The sequence below is a fragment of the Eupeodes corollae genome, chromosome 3 (genome assembly GCF_945859685.1).
Source record: "Eupeodes corollae chromosome 3, idEupCoro1.1, whole genome shotgun sequence".
In the NCBI taxonomy this organism is placed as follows: Eukaryota; Metazoa; Arthropoda; class Insecta; order Diptera; family Syrphidae; genus Eupeodes; species Eupeodes corollae.
Genome location: NC_079149.1, coordinates 39478607 through 39494144, shown reverse-complemented (window position 1 = coordinate 39494144; position 15538 = coordinate 39478607). Strand labels below are relative to the sequence as shown.

General features: G+C 34.3%; 1 protein-coding gene across 3 annotated transcripts in view; it reads left to right on the top strand.

Moving 5' to 3' along the window:
* LOC129949259 (angiogenic factor with G patch and FHA domains 1) overlaps positions 1 to 15538 on the top strand; it is a 42744-nt gene that overhangs the window by 24245 nt on the left and 2961 nt on the right. The gene's annotated exons all lie outside the window — the stretch shown is intronic.

Below are 15538 nucleotides of genomic sequence, written 5' to 3'. Positions count from 1 at the left end.
GTGGTGTATGGATCCATAAAGTGCTGTCAGAAAATTTATTACAAGACCGTTTTATGTCTTCAATAATCTCTTCGATTTTTTGATTGCCATCCTCATAAGTAGGCATTTCTTGCACACCATCCCCACAGGAGAATATTCGATATTTTGTCCTTAAATCCAGGCTTTTGTTGTCACGGAATCTATTGGTTCATTATCTTTTTAGAAAGTTCTTAGTTGTCCACCAAATAATTCAGAAAACTTCGAAAAAACGCTCGTTCGAATACCGTCATTTTAGAACTTTTAAGATAAAGCTCCACTGTAACGTGATAGGTGAAACCTCCCACAGCCTTCTTTGCTGTGCCGTTTTTCAAGATAGATTTCTTCCTTTTTTAAATCATGAAAATAGCGGACAAAACTCTATAAAATCTAAACTAATGAACCGATTTTGATGAAATTTTCAGGAATGATAACCAATAGGAAGACAAATCTACACTAGAAAATTCCGCCCACTCAAAGAGAAAATAATTTTTTTCGGAAAACATATATAGCTTTGAATATAGGTAGAGAGAGAAAGAAGAAATGCAAAATAAAAAAAGATGTACATAAAACTCTGCGGTTTTCCTCTACTGTGCCGTCCCTCGGGATTGGATCCGAAGACCTGCCAAGCTGAAGCGTTGATGTCCATCCGCTCTAAGTTACCTAGCCATCTAAGCCGTTGGACTTTAATTCTGCTAACTAGGTCAGTATCGCTGTACAGCCCGTACAGTTTGTCGTTATATCTTCTCCTCCATTCCCCATCTATGAGTACGGGACCAAAAATCACCCGAAGAATTTTTCTCTCGAAGCATCCTAAGACGCTGTCATCTTTCTTTGACAGGGTCTAGGCCTCAGCTCCATAAATGAGAACCGGGAAGTTGAGTGTCTTATAGATGGTGATTTTACATGCTCGAGAGAGGACTTTACTTCTCAATTGCCTTCTAAGTCCAAAGAAGCAGCGATTTGCAAGAGTTATTCTTCGTTTGATTTCAGCGCTGGTGGTGTAACTACCTCAAAGTTATAGCTGTCCATGGTGACGTTTTGTCCAAGACGTCGTCGTTCAGTGTCCATTTTTGATGACAGCATATACAGGGTGGGCCGTAAATAAGTACACTTAAAAAAAATTATATTAATACAACTGTAGCGCTTTTAAATGAAATATTTATTTTAAATTATACAAAACGAAATGAATTTTTATTTTTTAAAAATTAAATCATCCAAATATTGTCCATTTCGCCTACAGCACTCTTCCAATCTGACTCTGAGATTTTGGAACACTTTTGTCAAAAGTTGCGGAGTGATTAAGCGGATTTCTTCTTCAATGTTCGCTTTTAATTCAGCCGGTGGCGTTAAGTCAGGGCTCCTGGGTGGCCAAGCAATATCACCCCTCCTCGATATCAACCTTCGAGGAAACATTTCTCTAACGACCTCCAGAGAGTCGTTACTTGTATGGCAGGTAGCGCCATCTTGCTGGAACCAAGTGTGAATAGTGTAACCACTCGATTCTTGCAGTTTTGGAGCTAAAAAATCTCTAAGCATCGAAACATAACGCTCTGAATTAACAGTAACACTACGCCCGTTTCGATCTTCATAAAAATACGGCCCTATGATCCCCCACTTGGCTATTCCGGCCCAAACGGTCACTTTGGGAGAGGAGAGTGTAACGGTCGTCCATGTTTTAAGCGTGGATTTTCTGTTCCCCAGTATCGACAATTTTGTCGATTAACAAATCCGTTGACATGAAAATGAGCTTCGTCTGAGAAGATAATGAAAAGATAATGTATTGACCAATGAATATATACTTATGTGTATAGGAAAAATTAGGTTTTCCTTCCAAAAAAGCCGAAGGAAAGAAGATAATGTTATTGAAGTGAGGGAATCTCCGTAACATTTCTGTTGCGAAATTGAACCGTGAAACAAAATCGGATTCTTTCAAATCTTGGACAATCTGAATTTTGTAAGGGTATAACTTCAAATCATCCCGTAAAATGCGACGTAAAGTCGTTCTGGGTACTCCCAGGGCCGCAGCGCGTTTCCGTGTAGAGTTTCTTCGATCCTCGCGCACAGAAGCTTGTACGCGTTCAATTGTTTCTGCAGTCCGCCTGGAACGTGGGCGTCCTGTAGGTCGAAGTTTTTGCGTTGCCTCGAATGTTACGATCCATTCTTTTCCTTGGACACTCGGTGAAGTTGCGTAATCCAAACTTTATCCGAAAAAGCCGACGAACAGTCACGTATGAGCGATTGTTTTCATAAAAGGCGCGAACGCAGAAAGCGCGCTGCTCTCCCGTGAACGGACTCATTGCGACTAAAAATTTAGATCTCGAGCTGCAAGGAGATACCATCCCCGCGCGTCTCGGTTATTTCGTTCGGGAGTTAGAGCTAGACAAAAAGTGCACTTATTAACGGCCCACCCTGTACTTGGTCTTGCCCTCATTGACCACTAAACCCATCTTCTTCGCTTCCGTCGCAATGCTCAAAAACGCTCCAGTGACATGATGTCATTGATCTTCCAATTATGTCAATATCACCTGCGTATCCGAGTAATTGGATGGACCTTTGGAAGATTGTGCCTCTAGTGTTGACGGTTGAGTTTTGCATAATTCTTTCCAGAACTATGTTGAAGAAGTCGCATGACAGTGCATCGCCTTGTCTGAAACCTTTTTTGACATCAAATGCATCGGTGAGATCTTTTTCAACCTTGATAGAGCAACGTTCATTCTTCATCGTAATTCTGCACAAACGGATAAGTTTGACAGGGTTGCCAAAACTAGACATTGCACTATGGATGCTGTCATACGCGGCCTTAAAATCGATAAAGAGATGGTGGGTGGAGCATGCTCCCTACCAAGTCATTGCCTTCTGCTTTGATTAGTTCGGCAGCGATGCTGTCAGCTGCAAAAGCTTTTTTGGACTTCAGTTTAAATGTAGCTATCTTCACTTCGTCGAGGTCGGGTAGGCGGAATTGTTGATCTGCGTCGCATAGGTTGAGTGGTTTTATCTCCCTTACAGCGGAATTCGGTTCTTCATCGTCGTTATATAATTTTGTAGTACTAATAAACTGGTATTAAGCTCCTAAACAATCAGAGTACCCTTTTATCTGATTTAAAACACGCTAATAGGTAAATTTATATCTTGTCCCTATTCATGTAACAGAAAAAACAGGTACGCCATAAAATTTATAATTTTTATCAACTTAATCCGAAATTAATATATATCTCATTCATTCCCAGTTTAGGCTTTCCAAAAAAACAAGACTTAAGAAATATCGTCAAATAAAAATCAAAAAAAAGTTTGTCCCTATTCTTGTGACACGAAGTGTATATTTATTATAAGGAAGTGTGAACAGAATTATACCGAACCTAATGATAGCTATAAAATAATATTTGTCAGTTTTTATGGGAATTTACCAAAAATATTTGCCAAGATAAACCAAAAATTTGACTGTACTAAATTTTAATAATTGCACACGATGCTTGTAAATTAATATTTCCTTAAAATGATATTTGAATATAAATATTTGACTTTAAATATTTTAACATTTTTCCATAACATTCAAAAAAACAAATAATTATAAAAACGGATACCTAAGCGAAGTTGATTTTGGTTTCATATTTTTTTAAATTCAAAAACATCTAATTACTGTATGAATTATATTATGGTCGTTTATAATTATTGTCATTTTAAAAATGTTTGTAGATTTTGCTTCTTATAGACGATACTATTTCTATATCTATATGATTTGTTAAAAATTTCTTAAACTGTTATCTTCCTTGTTTTATAATTTATAAGTCGTGTAAGCAAACACAAATATTTGTATAATTGTACATGGCGGGGATAAGATATAGCTAAGTTAAATTTACTATTAATTTATATTATATTGTATTTATTGGGATTAGCTGCATTATGTAATTGTTAAATAAAATAATGCAACTCAAGTGGCAACAGAAAATTGCAGTAAAATTGTTATTTAAACATTTTCTATCTCCCATTTGATATCTTTATAGGGTGTTTGATAAAGCCGAACAAAACAAATCCGTCCTATCACGCTAAAGGAATGTTTGTTTTTACACAAAAGACAATTTAACCTTGAACGGATTTCATAATTGGTTGACTGTGGGTACACGTACATATTTTACAATGTGATTTAAGATAATAATACCCGTGTTTTTTTGGCATTCTATAAATAGTATAGTAGATAATTCCCAAGAAAACATATCGACAGTAGGCACATTTTTGTATTTGAAAATTGGTACAACTGAAAGAAGACCTGTCAGAATAATAATAATAATAAAAAAAAAAACAAATAGAAGAAAGTTTTGTGAAAATTAAAAGATAAAATTAACTTCAGCAGAAAAAAATAACTAAAACTAATAAAATGGACAATTTTCAAAAAGAAATGGTAAGAAAACATCTGGATAATGAGGTTCTACAAAAAAAGTTCATTTAACAATTGCAGCTTTGACATAAAATAAAAACTTCAAGAAGGGGGTTTGTTCATAGACTACTACATTAACATGTGGTGTTGAAGGGAGCTTGAAGCTCGCCTCCATTCTTTATACACCTGAATCGAATTGAAATGAGCTTGATTCGTCTTGCTTCCCGTCGAGGATCGGAGTCCAGTCAACATTTGTAAAGAAAAACCTGTGTTGAGGATTGGTTTTATAGATAATGGAGTATGGTCTATTTATTTGCATGTTTGTGAACAAAAAATATGGATTTGTTTTAATCAAATTAGAAAAAAAATTGCACATGGAGTAGGTAGCATAATTCTTAAATGGCGCTGGACTATTTAGTTCTTCATTGTTTAACACGAATCAAACTATCTCACTTGCACTTCATAGGAAACATCGAAACACCATTTGCATTTTAGAAAGTGCTGTCAAACTTAATCATTTTTAAATCTTCGTGTGTGGTGGAAACACCAAAAAGATTTATTTAATTTAAACTCAAATAAACCTTTGGTGGGAACATATAGCAAAACATAGATATCTTTTCTATTGTTTTCTGTTGAAAAATAAACCCAGTAGATCCATTTTCATTAACAAACCTAAACAATATCAACAGTAACATATTGATTTTTTCCTCAATGGAAAACACATGATCCCAAATGGACAACTACTCAACGAACACAGCCATCGAGATACAAATTCAATATCAATCCTACCAATATACTAGCATACATGTCAAAAACCCATCTGTAGTAAGATTCTACTTTAACTTTTATCGGTAGTATTCATACTGCGGATATTGTTTTTGTTATTCGTGTAAAATCCTACTATACTATTGATAGATTTTCCAACAAAACACGGGTAATGATTGAGACAGAAGATTGTCAACTGTTTTAATATATTTTTACATTAATCTGCCGAAGACTAAATAAGAACCAAATACGGGTTGCGTTCAAAAAGTACCCTGGATTTTCGTTTTTTTTCTCCAAAAAAAAATGTATTTATTCGTTTACATCAATGTGGTCCCCTTCAAAGTAGCCCCCTCAGATATAATACACTTATGCCAGCGTTTTTTGCAATCTTCGGAGCTCTCTTGATATTCACTTTTTGATATGTCCTTGAGCATTCTCGAAGAAAAACGCCATCCTTTTACGGGTCTCTTTAAATTTGGAAACAGGAAAAAGTCACACGGAGCCATATCTGGTGAATATGAAGGTTGGGGCAAGACTTCGGTATTGTTACAAATTACGAACAAGTAACGACGAGTGAGCAGGTGCGTTGTCGTGGTGCAAAAGTCATGAAATATTTTTCCATAAATCTGAGCGCTTTTTTCCACATTGCTTAACGCAAACGAAGCATACCTTTAAGGTTATATTCTTATGCATACACTATACCATTATAATTGAAGACAACAGTAAGCAAAACCTTCACATTTGATCAAACTTGACGTGCTTTTTTCGCTATTGGTGACGTTGGATGCTTCCAGGTGGATGATTGTGCTTTGGTTTCGACATCATAACCGTACACTCATGTGACTATTTTCGAGCAAACTTGGATCATCGTTGACGTCTCTTAACAGCTGTTGAGCGATGTTCATGCGATTGTTTTTTTTTGTCAAAATTCAGCCAAAATCGCCGAGCTTTTAAAAACACGTCGAATCTTAGCAACTACCACGGAGAAAGTATACAGTGAATATAGCTGAAAATTGCACCTTTTTTGATATCAATGGTTGGGCTCAGGCGACAAACAGGAATTAAAGGTTATTCAAGTTTGTAATATCTGATTGGCCAGCTTACGGAAATTGGAAACAATTAAGTTAACTTTATTGTAAAGTAAGTCAAGAAAAAACTCAATTTAAATGTACTTACACATAGTCCAAAAAGTCTCCACACAGCATCTTTCTTTTTGATGATTCAAGATAAAGAATTTACAATAAAAATATATTGAAAACGGGTTTTCGAAAATACAATCACAATTTTTTTAAATTTGATAAAAAGGTGAAAGTGGAAACTTACTTTTTTTCAATGTTACCACTTTGGTTTTTACATTTATTCCTAGTACTTTTTTTCAAAAAAAAAAGAAAACACTAAAATAAGGCTGCTGTACGGAGACTTTTTGGACTAAGTGTATGTCAAAATCTCAGTTCACCCCTTTTTTTCGTTTAACTGGAAGCTGAACTCTGTTATTCATTTATTTCTTATCATGTTTTAAAAGGAATAAGTATATAAGGCTTTTCAATAAGGGCGGGTAGATGTTGTAGATGTCGTGGCGTTTGTTGTGTTGCACGTAGCGCTACTGCTGGAACCAAATGCCGTCTAAGTCCATATGGTTCCATTTGGACCATAAAAAACTAGTTATCATCGTTATGTAGAGTGACCGCCTCACTAACGATGGTTTCAAAAAAGTACGGAACAATTACGCCGCCTATATAATTGTTCGGCAATTTTGCTTGTTAACACAGATATTTATCCAAAAATGCGTCTCGTTTTTTTCCAAACGATTCGAAGCCCAGTCAGCGAACAAAGGGCGTTGCCTACGGTCATGAACTTTAATCTCCGAGGACGGTTGGATCATGTACGGGTGTAGGCCCAAGTCCCGACGAAAAATTAGCCAAGTTGAATTCTGCGAAAGAATTCTGCCTTGGGTTCTGCTGTACACTTCGTGTACACGGACCGCGGCGATGTTCTCTGCCAATCTTGCGTTCCTTGAACGTCGGGTGTTGGATTATTGGTTAATGAACCGATCGTCTCAAATTTGGTCACTAAACGTTGAAAAGTCGACTGTGAAGGGCCACCAAGTCTTCCGTAAAATGGGCGCATTGCGCGCAACGTTTGCTTCAATGTACACTCATTACAATAGTTAAGTTTTCTGCGCTGTTCACTAATGTAACTTGCCATTATGATTTGGCATAAACAACTGAATAATAAACAAAAGATTTGACAAATGTCACCAACAAAAAATGGCCGCCACGAACCCTTTAGGTCTTAATACAAAATACGGCTTATGTTGGATAGACTTTTAACATGGAATCGGGTGTCCGGGTACCCGACTAGATCATTTCTGAACGAAGAATATGTTACCGGGTACAAGAAACCCTGGTAACTGGATACTCGGGTAGATGATTATCCGGCTAGACTCATCAAAGTCATTTATTTATATCCAATGCTTTATTGTGCTAAAAGACCCGACATGTCTGAAGAAAGCCCCAACGCCTTTCAGTGTCAGAAGATTAGCTGATTTCATTTTGCATCTGCGCTGTATTCCGTTTTGACATGTGTCATTTCACGATACTGCTTGAAATGTATTACCCTTTATTGTAATTTCAGTAGGTAAAGTTCACTTTTTACTATTTAAATCATGGGCAGGTTCAGACAACATAAGTTCAACTTCATTTGCAGTCAACTGCATTCTTTGAACGTACATTTTGACCAAGGCAACTTGTTACTTTTTCAAGTGTCATAAATTTCAAACTTGGAACCTTACTTCAGAAACCTCTACCTTATGTTGATTGTGCAAAAACTAAGAAAAGCATTATTGTCATCCAAACACTTCTCAGGCAAGCTACAATTCCAAATTTTGTATTGTAAAGAAAAATAACTTATTACTTTTCCAATTTGACCAGGAACTTTTTCACACAAAAAATTAAATGAAATTTTACATAAAGTAAATCATACAGTAATAAAGTTCAGCTCTCAGTTAATTGAAAAATCATGATTAGCTGTCATTTTGACATAAGTAGACTTAATAGTTAGGGACATTTTGCTTGACTAACTTTCCAATCAACTTTCCATAAAAATTGCTTAATTGGAAGGCAATTTTTTGGCAGCTGGCCAATCAGATACTTGAAACTTACCTACTCTCAAGTCCCTTATGTCGTCTGAACCCGACCAATGTTACGCTTCACTATTCGCTTTTTACCATTTTTCTATTAATAAGAAACATAGTCTTAAGGCAGCTGTGTCGGCTCCAGGAAGCGCGTGTCATTAAAAAAAGGTACTAAAAGTGAACTCCTTTTGTCTCGAATATAAGTAATGTTTCCATTTGTTAACCTTGAGGTCAGTAACCAATTTTTGTTTTTACTATTATCATAAATTTGTTACCTTTTATTAATTTACATACAAATTCGCTCAAGTATAGTGACTTCGGTCTTAATTAGATTTCGATTATAACTACACTTGAAGCTGCAGTGCGATTCGGCATTACAAAGTCAATGATATGTTTTTGCGTTTGGATATAAGCATGCTTAATTATTCGTTATAATCGGATTTCGAAGTAATTGCAAAAAAATATCAATTATGAAATACAGCTGCGCAAAAAAATAGCAGTGCATGGAAAATTATTTTAAATAAAACATAAAAAGGGCTTTGGTGTTGGAAATGTTTTTAAGTAAAGCTCCTTAAGATTCATTAAAATTTAATTTTTAGTTAGAATGGAATTTAATTTATTGCTAATTACCTAAGCAGTAATGCAAAAACAAAATAAGCCTCAAAATAAAGCGGGCAAAATAATAGCAGTGATTTTCTTGTTCTATCAAATTAAAATAAAAAAAGGGAACAAAAAGTTTTTTCCAACGGTATTTTATTTAAGAAAAGCTAGTATTTGGTAGCATGACCATTATTTTTTACAACTGCTTCACAGCGACGTTTCAGTGACTCCACAAAAAGTGGCTATGTTCTTGATTTATGACATCTTGATGATGTTATTGATTGCCAAGCCTGCTCAGCAACGCTCCATAATTCTCTGTTATTTTTTGGTTTTGCCTTGAATACTTCTTTTTTAATATCTTCCCATAGATTCTCGATGGGATTGAGGTCAGGAGATTGTGCAGGCCACTCCATGACCTCAATCCTATTATCTTGGAACCATTGCCTGGCTGCTCTGCTGGTTTACTTTGGGTCATTATCCTGCTGGAATACCCATTTTAGCGGCATTTCGTATTCGGCATATGGCAGCATGGTGTTTTGAAAGATATCCACGTAAGAGTGCTGATTCAAAATGCTTTTGATGAAGAATATTGGGCCAACTCCATAATAGGAGAAGCATCACCAAACTATTATACTGGATCCCCCATGCTTAATTGTTTTCGTGGTGTATCTGGGGTTATATTCTATGTTCGAGAGTCTTCTCACAAACTTCCGAGATCCTTTACCACCATAGAGAACCACCTTGCTCTCATCGGCCCAGAGAATGTTTCGCCACTCTTCAGGAGCCCATCTTAAATGCTCGCTCGAAAACTTCATCCTTTTAACTATATGGTTCTTCTTTAAAAGTGGAACCTTTCTTGGAATGCGAGCATTTAGGTTATGCTCCTTTAGTATTCTCCTCACCGTATGCACACCGCAAGGAACCGCAAGCTCTGCAATCTCTGTAGCTGCTGCTGTAGGATTATTTCTTGAGAAGCGAACCACACGTTTTTTAAAAGATGGTGTTAGAGATTGTTTCCGTCCCCAAGTTTCAGCTTTTTCTTTCTTATGAAAAATTATAGGTTCTTGTCTATTACACTGCTATTATTTTGCTCGCCACTGTAAGTCTCGTACAATATGAAAGAATGACACAAACCTTTCTAATAGTGTAACTAATGTATTATGTACCTGAAGGTAACTATAGATTTCTTAGTTTTTATTTTAATCATACAAAAATTCTATGAATTTATACAATAATAACTTAAATAACAGTTAAGATAAATTAGAAACAAAATGCGTTCTATCAATAATTTAAGTGATGTCTTATCACATCAAGAAATTATGTTTATTAAATTAACAAACAAAAGCTCTTTATATATCTATCAACTTTAGATTTAGTGACGCGAACTTGATATACCTAATCGGCAAGCTGAATTTTATTATAATTTTATTTTTTATCTCTCTTGTAGCTTGTAGGTGTGTCAAAAGTAGGTGTGTTAAGTATTCAACTTATTGGGACTTTATATTTAAGTGATAACGAACACATGCGTCATATCACGGCATATGTATATATAAATAAACTCCATATATGCACTTCTACATAAATACCGTCATATAATAAATTTCATATAAATTATGTTGTAAATATTTAAATTAAATACATTATTTCTTCCTATCAATATCAACTTGTAATTTAAATTTTAACTATAACATCTAAATTTTGTATACTAAATATAAATTAAATTAGATATTATAAATAGTTTTATCAAGTTTATCAAATAATTGTTCATAAAATTTATAGCGGAAGTTCAAAGGAGAAAATAATTAAAAAAAAAAATCGTAGTATTGATATCAAATTCTTAGATAATTTCATTCATTGTTAAAATGATAACTTTAATAAGTAAAACAAAACAAAGAATAAGGTACAATTAATATTCTAGTCGAAAGCTTGAAATATACAAAATTCTTACCAATTTAAATACGTTTCTTAAAATTAAATGAAAACTTTGTATAAATATGACAAGTTTTGCTAAAAATGCAATCGAAAGCAATTTTGCCTTGAATTTTTCAAATTTCCAAAAACCTCTAAATATATTTGCAAAACATCCCACTTGCAATTATTTGTCGATATTCTCGCTATATGCACCTGCAACCACCTCTGTTGGGAAACAATCAAATACGCGAATTCATCAAAGATGCCACAAGATTTTACCCTTCTATATGGCCTATGTTCGTTAAGGTGAAAAAGTTCATTATCTAACTGAAACTTGGTTAACAGAAAATCAAGTAACATCCGAATTATTTAACTCAGATTATACTAATAAATTTTTATATCGGGCTTATTTGTTCTCTATTGAATCAAATATTAAATATAAAAGTGAACGTTTTTGGAAGTACATTAACGCTAAGCGCAAAAGCAATGGGCATCCAAGCTGCATGAAGTATCTGAATAAATTAAGGAGTTGAAGAAATTTGTAACTTATTTGCTGTTTATTTTTAGTCTGTTTACTTCACAAACTCTCCAACAAATGTTTGTATTCCAAGAGTATCTTCTATCGTTAACATAGGGTCTATGGTTCTGAAGGTTTCTGAAGTAGAATCAGCCAGATCAGGGATCCCGCTAATTTTATTGCTTAAATGTGCCTCATCTTTAGCTATTCCATTGACAGCCATTTTCAACCTATCGCTCTCGAAAGGTGAATTTTTTGAATGTTGGAAACTGTCTTATATAACACCAATTTTTAAATCTGAATCTAAAAGAGAAATTACAAATTATAGACCAATCAGCAAAATATCTGCTCTTTCTTAGTTATTTGAGAAATTTGTCTGTGACAAGCTCACTTTTCTTTCTGGAAGATCTACAACCACTAATCTTACATTAATGACTTACTATATAATTAATAATTTTGAATCTTATCGTCAAACTGATATAATTTTTACTGATTTTGCTAAAGCATTTGACCGCGTTAATCATCATATTCTATTACACAAACTTTTGAAACTAGGATTTCATTCTAAGTTTCTAGATTGGTTGAAATCCTATTTAACATCTAGAGTTCAAGTCGTTAAGATTGACGAGCATCACTCTAATCAAATATTGGTTCCATCTGGTGTCCCTCAGGGTAGTCACTTAGGCCCTTTAATGTTCCTGCATTTTGTAAACGATATTTCCAACATTTTTCAAAATTCTCAGTGTCTTCTTTTTGCTGACGACCTTAAACTATATCGTTGTATTAAATGTTGTGATGATTGTGTTTTATTAAATGATGACTTAAATAAATTGGCAGATTGATGTCAGATAAACTCCTTATATCTTGATATTTCAAAATGCCAAGTTATGTCTTGCTTTCGTACGATTTCCCAAATTTTTTACGAGTTTCAAATTGATAGTTCTATATTGGATCGTGTATCACAAAATAAAGATTTAGGTGTTATCCTTGATACAAAGCTTTCTTTTCTTCCTTATATTGATTGATGAATAAATACATAAATAAATAAATATTGAAAGATGTTTGGATTTTCTAAAACAATGCAAGAAATTTGTATCTTCTTCTAAAATTTACAAACAATTTATAGAAAGATAGATGGATAGATAAATTCTTAATTTTTACTTATATTAAAGTTTACTAACAATTCTTACTTAAGAATAAGGATTTGGCAATTCTGCCGTCTGCCTGATTTGACATTTCATTTCAAGAAAAATATGAAAGTAAAATAATTAATTTCTAATTTAAAAAATTTCAAAATACCAATAAAAATAATACAAAAATTTAATTGGATTCGTATACTAAAATAAATTAGTTAAGCAATAGAAAAAACTTGATAAGCAATCATTAACAATTTTGATATGATTTGAAACATAAAAAGTTTACAACTTTAAAGTGATTTGAAACACAAAATTAATAAGTTTTAAATCATTGTAACTGGCCCAATGATTAGACTTTACGTTGGGAAACTATTTCGGAAATGTAGGTCGTGTTTACAGAAACTATACAAGGTGGACCATCTTAGCGAACCATTTGATATCTCCTAAAGTCTGTTCACAGTGAGATGGCTTTCATTTAAATGAAATCGACGAATTTCCTGTAATATCGGGTGTACCAAAATAAAATGATGTATATCTTCTATTTCTCTTCTGTTGCATATATTTGTGGAAGATCAGCTCGATGAGGCACATAGTTAAGACTTAAAATTTCAACTCGTGCTCTAAAGATATAATTTAAAGCTTCGGTCGATAATTCATTATTGAAATAGTTAGCTTCTGATGTTAATTGGTGATTGAGGTTCCTATAGGTGTTCCTGGAGGATGTTGACGATGCTTTAAAGAGATGCTGATTGTAATTTCTTTCATCAATTTAAGCAGTAACATTTGCAAACATACGAGCAGAGCTCCATTCATCGTCATTTAACTCCAATAAAGTTAAGTTAAGTTCATGAGAGATGACTCCATTGTTTGAAGAGGGTGTCATTAGATTGCAGTAGTCTTAGCAAGATGGTTTTATGAAGATTTCTTTCATCCCTCTTCGTCATTCTTGTTAAATAATCCGTGTTCATTATGAGGTTTTGAGCATATATTGGCTTTACGCCAGACTCCACGTAATTAGCATAATTTGGTGTTGAATTAGGCAATCTAAACAAGCGTTTGAAAAAATGTCTTTGAATTGCTTCAAACTCCTCGAGAGCCAAGTATCGAAAAACTTGAGCACCGTAGCACATACAAGTTTTGACAGTTGCTTTAAAAACCCGATATTTTGATACAAGATCGATTTTTGGATTGGCAAAAAACGTTGGCCGTAATAAACTCAACGCAATTTTAGCCTCTTTGCTTTTTTGTTTAACATGCTTAAAAATTTAAATTACACGTAAGCAAAACTTCAAGATATTTAAACTCTTGTACTACTTCAATACGTTCATTATTGAGTGACCAATTCTCTTCTGGCAGCCTTCTTTTTTGACGCGTTCCAAAAATCATTATTTTCGTTTTGTTTGTGTTAACATGCAAACCCCACCTCTCGCAAAAGGAGTTCAATCTGTTTATTTGTAGCTGTAGAGTGAAAGGATTTTCAGCTAGTAAATCGTCCCCGTATAACAAAACTTTCACTTGGATATCGGCAATGAGTATTCCTCCTGGAAGTTCATCACAGATATCGTCGATAAACAAAGCAAACATTATTGGGCTCAAAATGCAGCCTTGTGGAACACTCGCTCTTGTCGTAAACCAATCTGAAAACTCTGATCCATCCCATACAGAGGCGCTTGATGACTCCAAAAATTTGAAATACATCATCAGGATTTTCGGGAGATCCCTAGTAATGAGAGCTTATACCTCAAAGCCTGTCTGTTGACCTTATCAAATGCTGCTTTAAAATCTTCAAAACAAGCATACAATTTCTTTTCAATAGACTTCCTGGCAATACTGGTAAGTGCAGAAATGTGATCCATCGTTAAGAAACCCGACCGAAAACCAGCTTGAAACTTGCTTAGACGATTAATGTTCTCGATGCACGTAGTGAGCCTTTCGTACAGAGTTGAAGTCAGAATCTTCCTCATAGAGATAAGAATAGAAATTCCTTTCTTGAAAAGGGCAAAAATAACTGCTTTATTGAAGTTTTTTGGCACATAAGCATCATTATATAACCTGTTAAAGTACTCCACAAGATAGTTTTTAATTTAAAGCCATTGATGTGACACCAATTTGATAAAGAATCAATGTCAGATTGCAAAAGTTGACAATCGTCCAAACTCAAAATATTTGAAAATATTTTCAGATCGTCCGCATATAATAAGCATTCACAATAATTAAAGACCGAGACAATATCGTTAACGAACATTATGAAAAGGAGCGGACCTAGGTGGCTACCTTGCGGGACACCTGATGTACACTGAATTTCCTTAGAGTATGTATCTCCAATCTTAACTTGTTGTGTTCTACAAGATAAATATGACGATAACCAACGAAGAAAGTGAGAATGAAAACCAAAAATCTCAAGTTTTTTTAAGAAGTATTTGGTGGTTCACAGAATCAAAGGCTTTACTAAAGTCATTGTATACTGCGTCCACTTGAAATTTTTGTTCCACAGCATTAGTGACATACGAAGTAAAATTAGTTAAATTGGTAACAGATGATCGACCGGATACAAATGCTATACTTCTAATAAATATTCACTTGTAAGAAAATCAAGCTTCATTTTCACCATGTTTTCAAACAATTTGGGAATTGCGGAGAGTTTACAAATACCCCTATAATTTTCTACATCATATTTGAAACTTATTTATGTATAGGGACCAAGTAAGAAAGTTTCCATTCATCAATAAAAATACTTTCTTGTAGGGACTTGTTGAATATGCTTAGTAAAGGAGCACAGATGGAATCACAACAATTTTTTAACACTGCCGAAGGAATGCCATCTGGTCCAGAACTATAATTAGACTGAAGTGATTTAAGTCCGGAATTAACTTCTTTAAAACTTAACTGGATCGAACCAATATCAAACCTACTTTTTATGTTATTTAGTGAACTATTATTAAATCCTGAATGAGAATAAACGGATTTGAAATAATTAGCAAACAATTCAAGTATGGAGTCTAAATCCGACGATTCAACACCTCTGAAAAACATGGTATTTGGAATCCCTATCGATTTTCTTTTAGAATTGACAAATGATCAGAACG